Source organism: Lithobates pipiens, unplaced genomic scaffold, assembly GCF_037356315.1.
Source record: "Lithobates pipiens isolate NorthernLeopardFrog02 unplaced genomic scaffold, aLitPip1_a1.2 Scaffold_8, whole genome shotgun sequence".
Lineage (NCBI taxonomy): Eukaryota > Metazoa > Chordata > Amphibia > Anura > Ranidae > Lithobates > Lithobates pipiens.
In genome coordinates this window covers 665,509,850-665,516,029 of record NW_027507903.1, presented here as the reverse complement: position 1 = coordinate 665,516,029, position 6,180 = coordinate 665,509,850, and positions in this window count along the sequence as shown.

The following is a 6,180-nucleotide window of genomic DNA, read 5'->3' as shown; positions in this document are numbered from 1 at the left end:
GCTGGGTATCAATTACAGAGTAGGGCTGGTTATTGTGGGGTATCACAGAGTATGGCTGGGTATTGCAGGGTATCACCGAGTATGGCTGGGTATTGCAGGGTATCACTGAGTATGGCTGGGTATTGCAGGGTATCACCGAGTATGGCAGAGTATCACCGAATATGGCTGGGTACTGCAGGGTATCACCGAGTATGGCTGGGTATTGCAGGGTATCACTGACTATGGCTGGATATTGCAGGGTATCACCGAGTATGGCTGGGTACTGCAGGGTATCACCGAGTATGGCTGGGTATTGCAGGGTATCACCGAGTATGGCAGAGTATCACCGAGTATGGCTGGGTACTGCAGGGTATCACCGAGTATGGCTGGGTACTGCAGGGTATCACCGAGTAGTATGGATGGGTACTGCAGGGTATCACAGAGGAGTATGGCTGGGCACTGCAGGGTATCACCGAGTATGGCTGGGTATTGCAGGGTATCACCGAGTATGGCTGGGTATTGCAGGGTATCACCGAGTATGGCAGAGTATCACTGAGTATGGCTGGGTACTGCAGGGTATCACCGAGTATGGCTGGGTACTGCAGGGTATCACCGAGTAGTATGGCTGGGTACTGCAGGGTATCACAGAGGAGTATGGCTGGGTACTGCAGGGTATCACCGAGTATGGCTGGGTATTGCAGGGTATCACCGAGTATGGCTGGGTATTGCAGGGTATCACCGAGTATGGCTGGGTATTGCAGGGTATCACCGAGTATGGCTGGGTATCACCGAATATGGCTGGGTACTGCAGGGTATCACCGAGTATGGCTGGGTATTGCAGGGTATCACTGACTATGGCTGGGTATTGCAGGGTATCACCGAGTATGGCTGGGTACTGCAGGGTATCACCGAGTATGGCTGGGTATTGCAGGGTATCACCGAGTATGGCAGAGTATCACCGAGTATGGCTGGGTACTGCAGGGTATCACCGAGTATGGCAGAGTATCACCGAGTATGGCTGGGTACTGCAGGGTATCACCGAGTATGGCTCGGTACCGCAGGGTATCACCGAGTAGTATGGCTGGGTACTGCAGGGTATCACAGAGGAGTATGGCTGGGTACTACAGGGTATCACCGAGTATGGCTGGGTACTGCAGGGTATCACCGAGTATGGCTGGGTACTGCAGGGTATCACCGAGTATGGCAGAGTATTGCAAGGTATGGCAGAATATTGCAAGGTATGGCAGGGCATTGCAACGTATAGCAGGGTATTGGCAGGGTATTGCTCAGTATTGTAGAGTATTGGTAGGGTATTGCAGAGTCAATTGTTACAGAACAGCGCTGTGGGCACTACAGATCTAGCCCACAGCGCTACTGCCACCGATCTCTCCCCTCTAGAAAAAGGGGAAAAAAGAATACGAGATTTTAAGGGACACTTTGTGGCTAATTAGTGGATATCTCAAGTATAACAATATGGAAAGGGTGCCATCATCCTTGATGAATAGAAATTACAGCAAAAATGGGTGGGGACTTTGGGATTTTAGAGGCACCAATATACATTCGGAAGAAAAATTGTAATCAGTAGACATTCTTTATATATAAATTTATTCCAAAAATAAAAAAACATACAAGATAGAAAGGGTTAAAAAGATTCTTTGACACAAGGAATATGTCCACACACATGGGAAACTACATCAGATACACATCGCAGTCCATAAAATACAAAAATTCAAGATCTATACAGGAGAACTAGTCACCCAGAGTAGAACAAATAGATCAATGTAGATGGGTGCTATGGTGAGGAGCTGATGCAGGATCCACAGAAGTTGCCCGACATGTTTCTCGTTATTAGAGGAACGCTTCTTCTGGGGCGTAGTTAAAAACACTTCAGAATTCAAAAGAAAGAGACAAAATACATAAATATATCTTGCAGATAAAATACAATGTTTTGAGTAAACCATATATGTTACTGTATACATATTGCTCAGAATTGTGTAAATAGGCATAACGTATATAGAGTTACAAAACCATGCTTGTCAAAGGGGGACCACACGAGATTTAGGGGCTATGAGCGCCGGACGTGTAGAGGACACTGTGGGGGCATATACGTATAAATATAGGTGTATATATTGATAAGAGAAAAATTGAAAAGGAATTCAGTGTAGAAAATAATGCATCAAAGAATATATAGAAAATTCAAAGGATTGGATGTCCTACCCCAAAACTTTCTGTAGGTGGCGCTGATAGTACACAATAGAGATGGTAATGTTTCTATACTGTAGTGACTGATTCATATGGGTAGAGCTGAAAGTAAAGGTATCATCAATATGGAGGAAGTTTCCATAGATGCATATACAGATACATGATGTAGTTATATAGGCACTCACCATATTAAAAAGGTACAATCTATGCCAGCCAGAGAGGTAGGGAGAATACTGATGCCCTTATTTAATTATTTATTATTAATGCAGTAGGGTTAGAGCTGCATAAGCCAAGTCTGTAAAGATAGAATATAGATGCTAGTGGTGGGTCTATCCCACACCAAGGGGAAGGATAGGAGGGGGAAGGGAAAGGGAGGGGAGAGAGAGGGGGGGAAAGGGAAAAGGAGGGTGGAGGTGTCCACTCAAAGGTGCTTACCTTATATGTGTATTGGCGTGAGAAGTCCGCCATACCCAAGTATAGCTTCGGCAGGATGAAAAGGCATCTGAGGGAGACGCTGATGATTGCGTCTCCCTATGTACGTGGATGCCCCGCCCACCGCTGTTTGACTGGCCAGAATGCCAATCCGTAAAGTGCGGTGGGCCGGCCGATGCCTCCGGGCGTGCCACGCCCCCTTGAGACGTCCACACCCCCATACGCGACTGCGTCATGCCCAGGCGCTAGGGGGGCGGGACGCAGGGATGTGCAACGCACGGGGACGGAGCTAGGAAGATGGGGTCATGTGATGGGACTACGGCCCACGTCCTCCACTCCTACTGCGCCAGAGAGCATAGAATGCCAATGGCGCTTACCGGCCGCACAGCGTCCGAACGGCCGGCACAGCGCCCGAACGGCCGGCACAGCGCCCCCTACCGCACAGTCCCGGAATGAAGGCTATAGTACACATGAAGAGAAACATATGATAGATTGATCAGAACAATAATTTTAATGTAAATAGATACAAGTATATAATCCCACTGGGCATGAAGAAAGGACAAACAGATCAACATAGGCATAAGAAAATGATATATTGAGGGGGAAAGAAACTAAATAGAAACCAAGAAAAGAGATGTATGAAAAGATCTCTCCCCTCTCACACTGTACCGATCGGTACAGAGAGGGGAGGGAGGAACCAGCGTCATGACATGACGCCGGTTTGTTTACAAGTGACCGCATCGCCATTTGACGGAGCGATCACGTGGTAAAAGGCCACGATGAGCAGCCGTTTACCATGAACCACCGGTCACGGATGTAAACGGGTGCGCACCCCAGGGTTCGCGTGAGAGTTAAGCAACCACCCTGTAGCCGTCATTCGGCTATGGGCCGGTTGTTAAGTGGTTAAAGTATTAGATAAAATGATAGTGTAGGAGCCATTGCTTTGTAGGTTACCCTGAAATGCTTGTCAGATACCTTTTGTATCCTGACACTAGGGATGAGCCGAACACCCCCCGGTTTGGTTCGCATCAGAACTTTCGAACGGATTGCAAATTCGTACGAATGTTAGAACCCCATTGAAGTCTATGGGACGCGAACGTTCGAAATAAAAAGTGCTAATTTTAATGGCTAATATGCAAGATACTGTCCTAAAAAGGGTTTGAGGACCTGGCTCCTGCCCCAGGGGACATGGGTCAATGCCTAAAATGTTTTTAAAAATGGCCGTTTTGGGGGGAGCACTGATTTTAATGACGATTAAAAAAAAAAAAAAAAAGTGAAATATTCCTTTAAATATCGTGCCTGGGGGGTGTCTATAGTATGCCTGTGAAGTGCCACGTGTTTCCCGTGTTTAGAACAGTCCCTGCACAAAATGACATTTAACGGAAAAAAAGTCATTTCAAACTGCTTGCGTTTTTAATGTAATATCTGGTTCCGACAATATGGATGAAAATCATTGAAAAAAATGGCCCCCCTGCCCATTACCAGCCCCTTTGGGTCTTGTACGGATATTAAGGGGAACCCCGTACCCATATTAAAAAAAGGAAAGACGTGGGGCTCCCAGGCCCTATATAATCAGAACAGCAGTACACAGGCGGTGCAAACAAGACAGGGACTGTGTAGGTTTGTTGTGTTAAGTAGAATCTGTTTGTAATTTTGAACTGGTACATTTTTAAAGTGTAGCTCCAGTCAAAAAATATATTTTTAAGCTTTTTGGAAAAAAAAGGGTTATTACCCCTGTATAATTTGTTTTGCCGTCCGTCTTTTTTCATCTCACTTCCTGTTGTCTCCGTCCGTTTGCAAGTAGGAGACGTTTGTAAGTTGGATGTTTGAAAGTGGGGGCCTGCCCTATATGATCTGCAGAAATGGCGGAACAACGTATTGGTGTTGCCACAACATTGTAAGCCCTCAAAGTGACTCTTGGTGGGCGCTGAAGTGCCCTGCTGTGAACGATTATATCAAGAATTGTAATTACATGCCATTGTTGAACAGTGGTAGAAAAATTGGGCCTTTGGTGGTTGTGGTGCTGGTGCCACAACACTATAAGTCCTCACAGTTACTCTCAGTGGGCACAGGAATGGGCACTGCTGTGAAATATTATATCAAGAATTGTAATTACATGCCCCTGTTAAACAGGGGCTGAAAATTGGGCCTTAGGCACTGGTGCTGATGCCACGACACTGCAACCTCTCCCATATAGTCTAGTTGTAGTGCAGGAATGAGCCCTGTTGCAAACCATTGCATCAAAAATTGTAATTAAATGCCCCTGTTAAACAGGGGCTGAAAAATTGGGCCTTAGGCACTAGGGCTGGTGCTACGACACTGCAACCTCTCCCATATACTCTAGTTGTGGTGCAGGAATGAGCCTTGCTGCAAAGCATTGCATCGAAAATTGTAATTAAACGCCCCTGTTAAACAGAGGCAGAAAAATTGGGCTGGTGGCATCACCCAGAACCAAAAATGTTCTTCCAACATATCAGCGGAAGAGGAAGAGGATAGACAATCAACATAACAGGACAGTCACTCGGCATCAGCATAGGCAGTCTTGAAGGGATGTGATATTTAAAAAAAAAATAATTTGGTTACATCAGCTTCAGGTGCTTGGTAGCTGTGGGTGATCCAAGACTGATTCATCTTGAAGGTGAGTCGATCAACCGAGTCCGTGGACAGGCGCACCCTGTGATCGGTAACAAAGCCACCAGCAGCACTGAAGGTGCGTTCCGAAAGAATGCTGGATGCAGGACAGGCCAGTAGCTCAATTGCATACTGTGCAAGCTCTGGCTAGTGATCCATCCTCAAGACCCAGTAAGCCAGAGGATTTTCGGTGGGAAAGGTGTCCAAGTCTGACCTTGCCCCTAGGTATTCCTGCACCATGTAAATCAGACGCTGGCGATGGTTGCTGGAACCGATCATACCTTGGGGCTGTGGACTAAAAAATTGTCTGAACGCATCGGTCAGACGGCCACCTTCTCCACTGCTCCTTCTGACCGATGCCTCAGCAACACGTTGTCCAGGACCAGGAGTTTGTAACCTCCCAGTCTCTGGGAACGCGTTGCACAGACCTTTCTGCAAGGTCTCCCGGAGATGTTTCATCCTCTGCTCCCTCTGCGATGGCAAGATAAGGTCGGCAACCTTACCCTTGTACCGTGGATCAAGGAGAGTGGCCAGCCAGTAATGGTCCCTCTCCTTGATCCGAAGAATACGAGGATCCTTCCGCAGGCTTTGCAGGATCAGGGAGGCCATGCAGCGTAGGTTTGCTGAGGCATTCGGTCCGGAGTCCTCTGGGTAACTAAGGACAACATGATCCGCAGCTACCTCCTCCCAGCCACGTACAAGTCCACGGGTTTCTTTGGACTGTAAATCATCCCTACAAGACTGCTGCTGCTGCTGATGCTGAGTGCCAGCCTCCACCTCCATGCTGACACAATCATACTCCTCCTCCTCCTCCTCTTCCTGTGTGATGGGTGGGACAGCAGGAACACTGTCTGGATAAAGGGGGCCTTGAGAGGCAAGGAAGTCCTCCTCTTCCTGCCTCTGTTCTGCCTCAAGTGCCCTGTCCATTATTCCACG